Source organism: Grampus griseus (assembly GCF_964374135.1).
Source record: "Grampus griseus genome assembly, chromosome: 15".
Taxonomy (NCBI): Eukaryota; Metazoa; Chordata; class Mammalia; order Artiodactyla; family Delphinidae; genus Grampus; species Grampus griseus.
This window is the reverse complement of record NC_139009.1, coordinates 29913615-29929063: the sequence shown is the minus strand read 5'-3', so window position 1 is coordinate 29929063 and position 15449 is coordinate 29913615.

Sequence of the window (15449 nt, the reverse complement as noted above, 5' to 3'; positions counted from 1 at the left end):
CCTTCAGGATAAAAGGAAGATGGGGCCGGGGGTTGCTCTGGAGTTGTTTTCAGATATCTTAACACACCGTTGTACCAAATATGTAGAAGGATCTCACGTATACACACGCACAGATTATTGCCCCCCCAAACAACCACAGGTGAGGAACGTTTTTCCTGTACACACACTTATTCTACTGGCTTTCTGGCTTCATCTCTCCCTCCCCTTCAGATTTTGTGGGGCTGTTTTGACTCAAGAATTTTCTAGGCTAATTACTCAGAGGATTTAAGCCTTTGGGGCACCGGGGCTGTGGTTGGTGCTATTTTGACTCTAAGATAAACGTTCTCCCCCATTTCACGATGCTCGAGACCTTTAAGGAGAGGTTTTAAATCCAAAGAAGTGTCTCCAGGGCCCTGGGGACTCAGGGAAGGCTCTGCTTCTCGCTGTATCACAGACACCCTGCAAGTCGTGGAATTCTGCAACCAAAGCCAACTTCGCCTAGTGTTGATAAACAGACACTTATCTCATGGCATCTTTAGAGCAGAGGTGAAGCAACACCTACACCTGCGCACTCGGTGTCACAATCATTGCAGAAATTGTTGGGGGAGATTATGAGGTCAGATATTGCATAGCTCCCCTGCATTCCTGGTTCTTTCCTCTCCTTCCCCCATGCCCTTCCTGGGCTCGAAATTCAGAAAGGAAAACAACCAGCTGCCTTTTCCCCAAGGTTGTTCTTCTTACACTTTCATTTTTCTGCTCTGGTCTATGGACCTAAACGCTGGAGACACTTTCTTCCCCCACCTACCAGCTTCCAACGCCACTACCTTCCTCACTCCCCTGCTTATCTTTGAGAGTCAACTTTGCCATGTTCGTGATCATTTCTGAGATGTCTTAGTAAAAAGTAAAACTGCCCCCCAAGCCTTCCTTTTTCTCTAAGCCGGCATTCCAGCCAGGCTGGGAGGGGAAAGGTCAGCGTTTAGCTGCCTCTCCCCTCTGGGACTTGAGATTTTATTCATTTCCTCTCCTTCTCAGGAATGCTGCTCCCCCATTGCACTTGTGGCAGCAAACAGGTTTTATCTGCTTCATTTCTCCGGCATTTATTTAACTTGTCTCAGCCTTCTCTGTCTTCTCACTCCGTGAGACTGTTTTGTAAATTTGCATTTGGCATGCTTATCCCAATTATTAAAGAAAAAGGACATTAACTACCATCCAGTGAATTCCCAACCTAGTGCCCTCCTGGTCACCAGAAATGACCTCTTCTCCTCCTTTGGCTTTTAGCGAGCTGGGGGCTACTACACGCAGCAACCATGCAGATCCTTCTTCAGGTATCTTTGGTGAGATAATTCACATACTTTAAGAAAAAGGCACCTCCGAGGACACAGTTATCTTAGCCCTTGGTTCTTTCAGTAGTTATAATATTTTTAGCAAGATGATCAGCTTTGCAATGAACTTGATCCTTTTCTGAAGACATTGCTCAAAATGTGCAGCGTCCTCAACGCCATCTTCCACGGGAGGGCCACAACCAAAGCTGGACTTCACAACCTGTTTTCTTGCGGGGTTTTTTTGGCCACTCTTCATGACAAATTTTTTGTGTTTGATTTTGTCGTAAAAGCTTTGCTGAATCTAAAATCACCTTTGCGATAACATAGCTCTTCCTTGTCTCTCTACCACTGTGTTTAAAAGCACTGCACCTAAACTTTTCTTAATTAGGCTAACTTTTCGAATCCTCATTCATTTTAAAATGAGAATCAGGGGCTTCGCTGGTGGCGCAGTGGTTGAGAATCCTCCTGCCGATGCAGGGGACATGGGTTCGAGCCCTGGTCTGGGAGGATCCCACATGCCGCAGAGCAACTGGGCCCGTGAGCCACAACTAGTGAGCCTGCGCGTCTGGAGCCTGTGCTCCGCAACGAGAGGCCGCGATAGCGAGAGGCCCGCGCACCGCGATGAACAGTGGCTCCCGCTTGCCACAACTAGAGAAAGCCCTCGCACAGAAACGAAGACCCAACACAGCCAAAACTAAATAAATAAAATTAAAAAAAATAAATAAAATGAGAATCAGGTTTTCTGCAAAATCTCTACTTAGTAAAAACCAAGGAGTTTACTTTAAATTAGAATTTACATTCAGTAAGAAAAGACAAACCCACACAGAACGTGATGCCTCCAAACAGGACTTTACACCAAAGGCAACAAAAGCAAAGGCGCGTTCAAGGGTCCACCGTGGAGAAAGAGGAGGGCAGATGGAGATGTTCAAAAGAAAGTTACCAAGTACTGGAAGAAAGCGGAGTCTGGGCAACTACAACTAGAGAGCAATTGTTTTTAAGGTTTCAGAAAAGCTCCCAAGTAATTTTGAGCTGGGTGCTATTTATAAAACACGGTGACAGGAGGGTCACCCGGTTGGTTCTAAGCCTGGCTAAGGAGAAGGGAGTATGCAGCCCCTCTTAGCAAGTGAGGCGAGATCAACGTTGCCCACCACCAAAAAGCCCGCCTTCTCCTGGGACCCCCAAGCCTTCCCCGAGCCCTCGGCTTCCCTCTGATCATTAGCCTAACTGGGCTTCCTTGGGGGATGGGGATCTGCGCGGCTCAGTTCTGGCTGTGAACTTCTAACCCAAGGAGCTTCTTATCCCATTATGATGAAATCCACAGGCTTCCACAATTTAATTCCTCTATGACCACTGAATGTATACCAGGTGCTGGGGGAGGGGAGGAGGAGAGCGGGGAGACTGGGCTGTACACGTGACCAAGTCCCCACTTTCCAGGTCCTGAGGGTCTAGCTAAGCAGAAATATGTTGGATATGAAAACAAAAATAACACCAGATAGAATAAAGTCAATGGAATAATAGTGCAAATTGCTCAAGGGATCCAGAGGGGAAAAGAATTCGTTCCATGTTGGGGAGAGGAGGAAAAAGGGAAGGAGAATTTTCACAGCAGGGAAAGGGAGAGGGCATTTTTGGCTGAGAGAACAGCCTTGAAATGGAGTCTGTATTTAGAGACCACTTTGTAATAGCCTGGCATGGCTGTGGGGGAGAATTCGATAATTCTATGGGGGGGGGGTGAGACAGACACAGAACCTCCACATCAAATCCTATGGGGGGTGGGGTGGAAGGCAGTGAGTATCCTCCATGGGACGTAGGCAAATAAAAGTTTTGTGTTTTTTTTTTTTAATTTAAAAGAATATTTGCCTGGCTAAGGAAATCTTTGGAATTAGAGAAGGGAATCTATAGATAATGATAATAATAATAGTAATAGTTATAATACTAATAATGGTGGTGATTTGGTCCAACTGGAAGCGATTTAGGACACACATAGTCTTTTAGAGCGGAAGGAACTTTGAAGCCCATCTCCTCTAACCCACTTATTTTAAAAACAGATGAGGAAATTGATGCCCAGAGAAAAGTCCCTTGTCTCAAATCCACAGCTAGTTAGGGGCAAAGCAGGGTTGGAGCACAGATCTTTCTTCCTAAACCAGATCACTTTCCAGTCAAATGTGTCAATCTGCACCCTCCCAGCTATTTTTCAGAGAAGAAAAAGCAGTGAAGCAGGGGTTGGAGTTTAAGAGGGCTGCCTGAAGTCCCACAGCCACTGGCGGCTCAGATGGATCTCAAACCAAGGACATTAGAGTCATCAAGCCAACACTCTCCTGTAAACATTCTTACTAAAATTAAACCCATTCACGAGGATGAAGCACGAGACAGAAGAGTGAGTGTGGTGATTAAAGCCCAAGAAGGCACGTTTCTCCAATCACGACCTGGGTGAGAAAGACGGGGGCTGCGGGAGTCTGCTTTGCCTCATCTGCCATCCGGCTCCACCACGCACAAGCCAAGCTGCAGGGAGCTCTCTTTCTCCACCAAAGGCTTAGCTGCAATATGGTTTAAATTAGACATTTCTTGCCTGAGTAGAACAAATCACTTAGGTTATACGCTGACAAAAAAGGAACAGTCTGCATGCTTGGAAAGCTTAGGGGGAATTAAATTACTTGCTGTCACTTCAGAGCTGTTCCTCTGTCCTCTCCACCACCACCTCTCAAGTGCCTGCAGGAGTCCTGGAGCCTTGCGTGCAAGCTGAGCCGTAACCCAGGGGCTTAACATAAACTCCGGGCTCTCAGGTCATTGGGAAATAACAGGTATATCCGGTTGGGTCTTTTGTGCTTGTCTGCACGCAAATTAAAAGCTCGTGCAAAGCTGAACTCCTCCGAGCCGCTGGTTAGGGAGAAGGTATGATGCCCTGGAAGAGAATTCTCACACAATCTCCGTGTTTACTTTTTCAGGGATGAGGGTGGAGGCCTGAGCTTCTTATGGGAAGTTCGCACCGCTGGGCAGCTGAGCTCAGAAGGGGCGGGATGTGGAGGTGGCCTTGTGCCAGATGATCTGCTGGGAGCAGGGCTCTGCGGGACTCCAGGTCGGAGCTTTGAAGGGGTGCAGCTCTCGTAGACCTTCAGGGAGGGGAGTAGAGGTGGGCACGCCAATGCCTGCACTTCCTGGCTGGTGGCAACAATGGCAAGAAGGCTTGCGGGGGCAGAGTTGGACGGGGAGGGGCATGGGATGGGGCCTGAAACTAAGGGGACCGGCTGTGCACCAAGAGCTGTCACCCCCCCCCCACCTCCCTCACTCTTTTTTTTTTTTTTTTTTTTGCGGTACGCGGGCCTCTCACTGCCGTGGCCTCTCCCGTTGCGGAGCACAGGCTCCGGACGCGCAGGCCCAGCGGCCATGGCTCACGGGCCCAGCCGCTCCGCAGCATGTGGGATCTTCCCAGACCGGGGCACGAACCCGCGTCCCCTGCATCGGCAGGCGGACTCTCAACCACTGCGCCACCAGGGACGCCCTCCCTCACTCTTTTGAAGACCCCACTACAATTCAGCTTTGAACCCTCCAGAAGGCTGGTTGGAGTGGGAAAGGGTGTCCACTCTGTCCCCATGCTTCCTCTAATGGCAAGCAGTAATGTTCACGTCTCCTGCCCTTAGGATTTTGCTTACCTAGTCTGACTGGGAAGGAGCAGAGTGTTTCTGGAATCTGGTAGACCTGAATTCAAATTTTAGCTCAGCTACCACAGGAGCCGTGTGACCCTGGTTGATAATGCCAACTCCTCCTGTCTTGCTTTGTCTGCAGAAAAGGGATTATGGTTAATAGTTACCTTAAAGGTTTGGTTGTGAGGGATTCACGAAATGATTCATGTCAAGTGCTTGGCACACTGCCTGGCTCAAAGTGTTCAATAAACGGTAGTTCTTCCATTATTAGTTGTATATTATTACTGTCACGCTTGTTATTATTGGCAGAGCTGCTAACAAAAGAGCTGCTGCAATTTCAGGATGTGGCTCAGATGCCCTCCTGGCCCTACGCCTGAGCAGGATCTCTCCAACCTCTTCCCCTGAGCCACGCTCTCCCAGCTACTGACTCAGATGCCGCCTGGGCTCCGGGCAGCAGATGTGTGGGTACCACTCTGCTTGCCTCTTCTTCCCGGCCCTGCGTGGGGGTTAAGGTGCATCATCCCCACCAGACCCACCATCTGGGGGTGGTACCTCTGTGATAGTGCAGCAGGGTTGCAGCACTGTTTGAATGTGCCCACATGTGTCTAAGGGGCTTTGCTCTTAAAATCAGTCGCTGGGGCATGACTGCCTCTGAAATCTACCCTCACTCCCACCAACTTCCTACATCAAGACCATAGCTCTTTAAATGCTTCTGGATGGATCTGTCTCAAAAAATGGTTCTCAAAATGTGGTCCAGGGACTTCTTGGGAGGGTGGGTTGTCCCTGAGACCCTCTCAGGAAATCCACAAGGTTAAAACCATGGTCATAAGATATTCTTTGCCTTTCTCCCTGTTCTTCTCTCACAAGTTTACCAGGGGTCTCACAGTAAGAGATTAACAAGAACAATTAATAATGAAAATAGAAGAATTATAACAATATACTGTAATGAAAGTTATGTGAATGTGAAAAAAAAAACAAAACCCAAGTCTACCAGGGGTCTTTCAGGGGCTCCATGACATTTGATATCACTACAGATTGGATGCAGCATCGGACATGAGTATTCATGTGTCTTCTGTTAAATCAGAAATTAAAGAGATTTGTAAAAATGTAAAACAATGCCACTCCTACTAAATATTTTTCGTTCTGGAAAATTTAGATATTTTTCAATATGCTGTTTCTGTTAACATGTATTAGGTTTATTATTTTTTAATGAATAAATATTTAAAACTCTGTTCCATTTTCATTTCTAAAACTGTAAATACTGTTAGATATAACTTAGACTAAGCAATAGCTCTTTGGGTTCTGTAATAATTTTTAAGAGTATAAAGAGGTCCTGAAAACAAAACATTTGAGAAGCACTGAGCTAAGATTTTGGCACTGGGCCTGTGAAGTCATCTCTTTGCTCACTTACTTCTAAATAAAACTATCATTTCTGGGAGTTTGGAATAGCGTGAATTTTATAGTAAGTTCAATATAATGCATTTGAATGTAGCAGATCTAGTCATGGAGCCCATGTGGAGGCTGCATTCCAGTTCTCTGCATGTCCCAGCCACTGTTTTAAAGGAAATTTTTCGAAACCCTCCCAAGACTGGATTGTAAATTACAGAGACTGAACCGTGCAGGACAGATACCAGAGGTACTCTCCACCGGGAGGGGAGAGGGCAGGTTTGAATCGCATCTCGCACTGAAACCAAGATGGCTTTGCCTGTTGGGGTCCTGGCCTCCTGGGGGAGTGGGGGAGAGGGGGAGAGGCTTGGGATCACCCAGGTCCTTAACAGGCATGCTAGTGCCAGAGAAGAGTACACTTAGTGTAGAGTTAGAAAGGAGGGGCTTCTGTATAATTCATGACATAGGCAATCAGTTAAGGAGTGTTTACCGCTGTGGTCTGGATAGGCTTTGGAACCTGCTGACGTGGGTTCAAATCTTGACCCCTTCACTTGCAACCCGTGAGACTTTTGGCAAATAGTTCCTTGTCCCTGAACCTTAATCCTCTTAGACATAAGGTAGGTTAACAATAGCTATACTTTCAGGATGATCAGAAGTAAATGAAGTAGTAGATGTAAAGCCCAGAACACAGTGCATGGCACTTGGAGGGAATATTAACTCCTTTCCTCTCTCTGTCCCAACTTGCTTTGTGGTGTTCGGTGCTTTAAGAAGGTAGAGGAGTATGGGCCACGGGCCCAGCCTTATGACTGTAACATCCGAGGGAAGGATCGTCCTCCCGTTTCGCTGGGCATGGTGCTCTGCACGTGGCACTCAAAATCGTTGGAGTGGTTATTCCTTGTTAAATGAAATGATACGTGTAACCTGACTTTCACGTCTCTGATCTGCCTCAGGGAGCCTCAGGTATCGTACTCAGAGCCCAGCAGTAGGAGAGCACAGAAACGAGGATTCCCGCTAGTCCAGAGCTTCTCATGTGTTCTTGCTGGGGAAGTAGATTTCCATTTTACCCCAGAGCCCCAGCTATTCCACTGGGTAACCCGGCAACCTGGGAGCTTAGGTGACTGCATCAGATGCTCCCTGAAACGGCGGACAGAGAGCAAGGGGCCTGGTAAGAGGCCCCAGCGCGTGCTGCCACAGCTCAGAACCTCATAAGCCCCTTTCTTCTTAACCAAATCCTTTCTTCTGCAATCAAACCATTAAAATAAATAAGCCACCAGGGACTGAGCACAGTGTGTAAAGGAAATAGGAACGTTAGTCACCTCCAAAAGTACACACGATTGAATTTGACTTTCCACAGTGGATAGGGGAGCATTTCCTCCCCGGCAGTTAAGAAAGAAGAGCTGAGAGGCTCTTTGCCCTGCCTTTTGGTCCAGGCTCCCCACACGGCCTGAGCTTCTTCGGTTATTAGATGTTCTGGATGCCCCTGGTCTGACCCACAGTCCACTTTCACTCAGACTTGTACTGGGAGGAAAGAAGGCGGTATCTTCTGGGAAGCGAGGGAGCATTTCTTCATTTGTAAGAATCCCCGGGAGGTCCTCCCACAACAGCACTCCCTTGGGTCCTCTCCCATTTGTACTCTGTAGAGTGGCGTTTTCTCAACTCTCCTTGGCAGGGAGTTGCTTGAGTGCTGTCCCGGAGCCTCATTCCTGCAGGAGGGACTGGCCCAGAGCCTGGCTTGGAGGAAGGAACCCCGCATGGCCTCACCCAGGATCTTTTGGAAACATGGCATCTTCCTGCCTAAAGAGCTGCCTCTGTACTGAGGGTCCTAAAGTGGAGCCTGTCCAGGTGAGGTGAAACGAGGTGAAGAAGAAGTACTGTGTGCCTGCCCTCTGGGAGCTGGAGGAAACGCACACTGGCTGTTGGTGCTGAGGTCGACCTTTTAAAGGCAGTAGCAAATGGCGTCCCCCAGAATAATGATCATAGCTGACACTGTCTGAGCCCCTCCCGGGTGCCAGGCACTGTTCTGAAATCCTTACAGGTATTAGCTCCTTTAATCCTCAGATAGGTCCCCGTATGGTCTCCATCTTACCTAAGTGCAAACTGGACCCAGAGATTTGCAGCGCTGGAGTCACTCAGTTATGGGTGGTAGAGGCACATTCGGACCCTGACAGGCTCTGGAGGGACGCTACTAACCACTCAAGTGCTGCCTCAGAAAGACAACGAGGAGGTGGCTCATATCACCTTAGGCTTCCGGGAGCTGGCAGGTGGGTGATGCTGCGTCAGCCCAGGAGCCTCGCACAGAACCAGGCAAACTATGTTTATTCCCGTGAGGTCCAAGTCCTTGTGTGACTCTAAACATATTGGACAGGAATAAGGGGGCAATGGTAGTACTGGACCTAGTAGTACCAGTAGTACCAATAATAATAATGGCTAACATTTTTCTTTTAACTTTTCATTTTATATTGGAGGATAGCCGATTAACAATGTTGTGCTAGTTTCAGGTGCACAGCAAAGGGACTCAGCCATACATACACACGTCTCCAATATAACGGCTAACTTCTATTGAGAGCTCAATCTTTGCAGTCAACTATGCTGATGGGTATCCTCACGATATCTCATTTAATTCTCACAACGACCCTCTGTAGCCTTATCCCTCTTGTACAAATGGGGAAACTTGGGCTCAGAAGAGTTAACTCACACGGCCAAGGTCACTGCTGATAAGTCAGAGAGCTGGGCCTCACACCCAGGAGTACCTGGCTCCAGAAGCCAAACTCCTAACGATGTGTTACGCTGGCTCTACTGCTTTTAATCTCCTCTGGAGGATTAGACAAGCCCAGAAGGCATCTGGGCCTGGGCCCAGGGGCCTGTAAAGGACTGTCATCCTCTCAGAGAGGATATCAAGGCGGGCTGAGGTCACTCTCCCACCCTGGCTTCTGTGATGTCTTCCACAAGGATGTGAAAATCCGGAATGTTTCCCCCTAATGTCTTACTGGCTGTAATCTGGGGATTTCCCTCATCTGTCAAGAGGAGGAGACGATCTGAATACAAGCATACATATTCTTTAAAGTAAGGTACAGGTCTGAAAGACAAGTAATATTTTTGTTTTGTTTTCATTCTCCATTTGCAAAGCTAAATTACAGCAACAGTTCTTTGTAGAAGGAAAAGTATTTTGGCACGTGCTCCTTGGTACAAAACCCAGGTTCAAGATGCAAACTGGCCACCTTCTTGGAAGGCAATGAGGTGGTAGCAAGACACTTTAAGATGCACATCCCCTTGGTTCAAGCATCTCCACTGGGGAAACACTTGCAAATGTATAGAGAATTGCACGGAAAAGTGAAGTCACTGCAAAGGAGTCTACAATAAGTTGGAAACAACACAAACGACCATCGAAGAGAAATGGTTAAATAAATTATGTTACAGTCATATTACGTAGTAGTTTAAAAGCATGCAGTAGATCTATACCTTCTGTTGAGGTCACCAAGACAATTGTTAAGTTGAAAAAAAAAATCACTGAACAGTAATTTTGGTATGATCTCACTTATATTAAAAATACATACATATGTACAAACATATGCTATACATAAGTGGAAGACACATGGTTCCTGTGGCTACATCTGAGAAGGGGTGGGAGTATGGGCTTTCCTATTTTTCTATATGTTCTTATATGCTGATTAAATCTTTTGCAACAAGAGTCTGTTTATATACTATATGTGTGTGTTTTAAGAATTTACAAAAGAGAAAAATAATATATACAAATTGTATAATATATAACATTATATATTAAATATTTAAATATATGTAATACTGTGGATGTATAATAATGTGGATATATAATATAAACCACAGTCCAAAGATTTTTGGCCTAGAAGTAGTCCAGAGGCCAGGGGTCACCTGGCCACTAGACTTGCTTTCCCCATATTGTTTTCCTGCTCCTGTTCTGGTCTCTGGCCCTCAGAGCCCATGACAGTATCAACATGGCCTCCATGGGCTGGAAGCTTCAAGATATGTTTAATAGGAATAAATGTAAAATCTCATATTTAGTTTTTTTAAATCAATTGCATACGGGCAATTAAAGACTCAGAATGGTTTTAAGTCTTAAAAGATAGAGACTTTAGTTCATCACAAGTTTGGTACAACAGTGGATGCAGATACCTTAAAATAGTCCCCAAACTTAGTCTTCATTAAAAGAAACACTGTGGGAAGTAACCACATCTCTCTGGGCTGGACAGGATGCCACCCTTGGGGTATTGTGTTTAGGTTCCGGTACACACTTAGGCATATTGAAGAATTGCTTTGTCTAGAAGGCACAGATAACCTGGATTAAGTACTAGAAATCAAGTTATTCAAAGAATGATTGAAAGAACTGGGGCATTTCTTAGCTGATGGGAGGATGGCTCAGTGGCAGCACAAGAGCCATCTTCAAACACATGAAGGGCTGTTGCGTGAAAGGGAAACTAGTCTTGGTTTATGTTACTTCAAACGGAAGCTTTAGGTTCAGCAGAAGACAAGAGCATTCACTCCAGATTCTTTCTTAATGTTGGAAAGAACCTCCTAACATTCAGAGCTTTCTAACCAGAGCAGTCCAACAACACGACAGGACAGTGTTGAGAAATCAACACTTCAGCAGTAGGATGGAAAAATCCTGCTGGGGGTTGATGGTCAAAAAGCCAGTGTATAATTATCCAGCCCTCGTGTTCTCTTTTGGGAATGTGTAGGGTAGGAATAACTGCTTTCGCTATTTAACCACCAATTATTTTCTCAAGCCCTGGATGTGACTACAGTGTTTGACCTGAATTTTTGTCCCTTTGTGGAAAGAGAAGAATACCTGTAAGGGAATATAGATCTAACCCTAAAAAATAAGAGTTAACGGAGAGAAAGAAGACTGGCATCTGGATCCTCAACCAAGAATCCGTCCCAAGTCTGGAAGCTGTACCAGTCAACATGTCCTGGCTAGATACTGTGATTTAGCTGAACCCAAATGTACATTCTGTCTTTTTTTTTTTTTCCTGGTACTTATTGTTGCTTTGTGCATTTTCTTGGTAACCTGGTAAATATTTATTTTTGTGAAATAAAATGAAAAACAACATCCTTTATCTGCGTAAAGATTTTCTGTGCTTGATCAAAGAATTAGGAAAGTAAAGTTTTTCTCTGTTGACCAAAGTAGAGGACAGCAGCCCCTCAGTTCCACAGCTACAAAGGTGAATTTCAGGAAGTGGACGGGGGTGGTAGTTGGAGCTTGTGGAACATATTTGCAAAAGCAACCACAGACCTGGCATCCCCTCCCTTCCTATAGAAACAGTGCTGTCTATTATTATCATTTTTGAGTGTCATTGATGCCTTATTTACATGCGTCACCATCTTTTTACAAACTAGATTGGGGTTTTAAAGGGAATACATAGGGCAATATCTACAAACACCAAGAATGTCGAGTACTGCATCTCTATTTCATTTGGAAAGGAAAAGATTCCCAAATCAAACCGGTTTTGATTCTTGAAAGGGAAGGTGGGAGAGCTAATTCATGGCAGCATATGGTTAGACAAAATCCTCTGTAAGAATGCAATATGATGGTGTTCGCTTTGAAAGAAGGGATGAAGTGCTTTAAAGCAAAGCATCAACTGAGTTAGTGAATGCTTCATCCACAAATATGGCGCAGGAGGGACTCAGATGGTGGCTGAGCGACTAGACTAAATGATCACTGAGGTTGTCTTTCAGCCCTGGTGTTTGATATTTTGCCCCCTTTTCTTTCCTTAGTTGTTCTGGCTCCCTGACCCCCGTTCTTCCTTTCTTTACTCCCACTTCTCTTGTCTCCTTTGCCCCTAATCTTTACTCTTCTGTGAGAGAGAGAAGGTCAGCAGGAGGATGGAGAGAGAAAGGGAGACAATGGAAAGCAGAGAAAAGAGTGGGGGTCTCCCAGCCAGTGCAGGTGAGGAAGAGGTAGAAGTGGACTCAAGGAAAGGGAGAACGAAAGCGAATGGGAGACAAGAAAGAGGGAAGAAGGAAGAGCCAGGGGAAGACAAAAGGCAGGGAAGGAAGGAAACTAAAAGAAGCAGGAAGAAGCCTTTAGACAACAGGACCATTTGCTACATTGATGAAGCACCTCAAACTGGAAGTGGATTATCTCCTTAAAACAAGGACACAATGAAGCTAAAGGGCAGGTATTGTCTGCATCTTATATTCCTCCTCTTCTCAAAAGGAATTGAAGGAGGCTTACAATAAAAGACAGATACACTTGAACCATTCCAAGAGCAAAGGCAACAAAGAAGGTAAAGGTGCTACCAGGTAGTGCTGAGGAAAACTACTGTTAACTGAGCACAGACTTTTTCTTAGCCTTGAACTCCTAACAGCAACATATCGTGGGGACATTGAACGACATAGCAATCCAGATTCTTTTCATGGTCCTTTCTTCTAAGAGACTCTCAGTAAAAGGATAATGAAAGATCATCATGTTATGAAGATATTTCTTTCTTACGTTCTTATTTTGTTAGTTTTAGTAACTTTAATTTTGATATAGTTTCAGACTTACAGACAAGTTGCAAGAACGTCACAAAGAACTTTCATTTACCCAAATTCTCCAATTAGGAACATTTTACCACGTTTGCTTTATCATTTTCTTCTCTCTCTCCCAACCCCCACTTTGTCTTTTTTCCTTGAACCATTTGAAAGTACACTGCAGACACTGATGCCCCTTTACTTCTAATAAATACACGTGAAAGTATTTTGGTGGGAAACTACAATAATACAGTATAGCTTTGTGGCTTTCACTAATACCAGACTATATGGAAAGAGCTTCATGGGGCAATCAGGTTGGAAGGGGAGGAGGGCTAAGAAACTTGTCTTAAGCTACACTGAATTAGCAAGAGACTATCTTCTTCTTAGATTTATTGGGTTGGCCAAAAAGTTTGGTTTTTTCCCATAAGATTATGGAAAAACCAGAACGAACTTTTTGGCCAACCCAATATTTAGGTTGATAAAATTAGCAAAATCTTCCAAAGCTACTTCTACCCACACTTTACATAGGATTGAGAAAACATCAATTATCCATATCAAATAATATAAAAGGCAGGGGAGATGGCTTTGGAAGGTCACGCTCCTGGGACTACCCCATCTGAGAAACCTCAGGGCCACCACTGCTTAATACAAAGGCAGAGAATCCAGAGGATCGTTGCTCACATGCATAGTGCTTTGTTGACTCTAAAACACACTTAAAAAAAACCCATTTTAACGGGTCTGAAATCAAAATACGTCTTACAACAAATGGTGTAATTACAATTGGCAGTCCTGTAGCCTTTACAGTAGTACAGAAAATAATGGTGCATCCTATAAATGATAGCTGCTTAGATGAGATGAAATAAGATGTATTTTTAGCTCTGTGGTTCTCAGCCTGTGTATTACCAGGAAGAAGGATGCAGAAGCAAGTCAGCTGGAGCACAGGGTTTTGGTATCAGCTCCTCTGTCCTCTCAATTCCCCTTCACATATTGAAGCTCTAGGATACTGGAGCTGTGCAGTATCCATAGCTCTCCCCTCTGCCATGTCCTTGGTCACTGCAGCCACTTGGTGTGTCTCCTTCTTCCTGTCTCTCTGCCTCCTAGCATGTGTCTGATTGCTGATTCTTGCCCATCCCACATGTCAGACTTGCCAGAGATTGCTGCTTCTACTCCACTGTAGAGCACATTGCTTAGCCGTAAAATCGACACAGGGATTATGCTAGAGAGAAATCCCATGAAGAAAACCCATAAGGCTGAGCTTTCTTGGCTACTGGTTCCAGGCACAAGGTACCTGTCTCATGTGCTAATTTATTATTATTTTGGGACTGACCCAAAAGGGACTGATGGACAGAAGTGGGATGCATGAGGACTGAGGGAACTCTTATCTTTGGTTTCCTAGCATGTTCCCCCCACCCCCATCTCTCCTTTTCTGAAAACAGAACTAGCCCTTTGGCCACAAGGGTGGCCTGATGCCAACCTGGAACAACAGAGTTCTTCCAGTGGCCTGGGTCATGACCTTGAAAGAGATATATTCTCTTTCTCTTGGGGTGGTTAATTTGAGGCTGCCCATGACCAGCTTTCCCGCTACATGAAGAGCGTATCTGGAACGAAGCTCAAACAGAGACCAGCATACTAGACAGTGGGGCGAGCAGCCCCAAGTCCTTCCATCCTGTGAGGTACCACCATTATCCTTCCCTGCACATGAGCCAGTGCATTCCTGTCCTGCTTAAACAAGCTTCAGCTGGATTTCTGTTCTGTGGAATCAATACAATACAGGGTATTTTAAACCTCTGCTTTGAACTATCTCTCTAGCTTAGCTGTTCTTTGGAAAGTTATTTGTACCAAACAATTCAAATTTGAGTTTTGGGAAGGCAAAATCCCCGTATTGTGTGTTGTTGACTGAAAGGAGATCCCTAGGCCTCAGCCACTGGCTTTGGTTGAGGAACTGAGATAACTTAAAAGCCTGGTGTGGATTTTCACTAGAGTGAGGGCTCCACCATGAGCTGGATCAGGGGTACCCACAGGCCGCTTTGGATTTACCCTGCGTTTTCATCAGGTACCAGATGGACCCTCTGACAGAAGTCTACACCGCAAAGCCTGGGAGAACCTGAGGCCCGGCGTTACGACAGCCAGTCATTTTGGCTTCGGCTTGTCATAATTGATAAGGTCTATCTTTCTGACAGCATTTGCCCAACTGGTTCCTCTGTCTTTTGAAGGCATGTCCTACAAGTGCTGAGCCCAAGGCATTATGGCTTGGAGGAGGGTTTGCTTGAACTATTTGCTGTGGCAGAAAGGTATGTATCTAGTTTACTAAAAACTATATGACATTATTCAGGAATTAAACAGAAGGTCTTAGGAGCAGCTTTGTTTGTACTTTTTAAGATAGAAATTTACTTGGTTTAAAAGCACCGCCATCCGTCTGACTCTGGTAGAGATACTGTGATAAAAGCTTTCAGGAATGTCGATAGCTCAAAATTGGCATTAGCCCATACACAGTTCTTGTCTACTGAAGTCTAGTAAGAGACTGATACATTGTGACAGTCTTGAATGATTAGACAAAGGTCATACTAAAGCTGGATATTGTAAGGTTGCTACAAAATTCATTTCAAAGGTATATATGCCAGCACAGCCCTGGGAAACC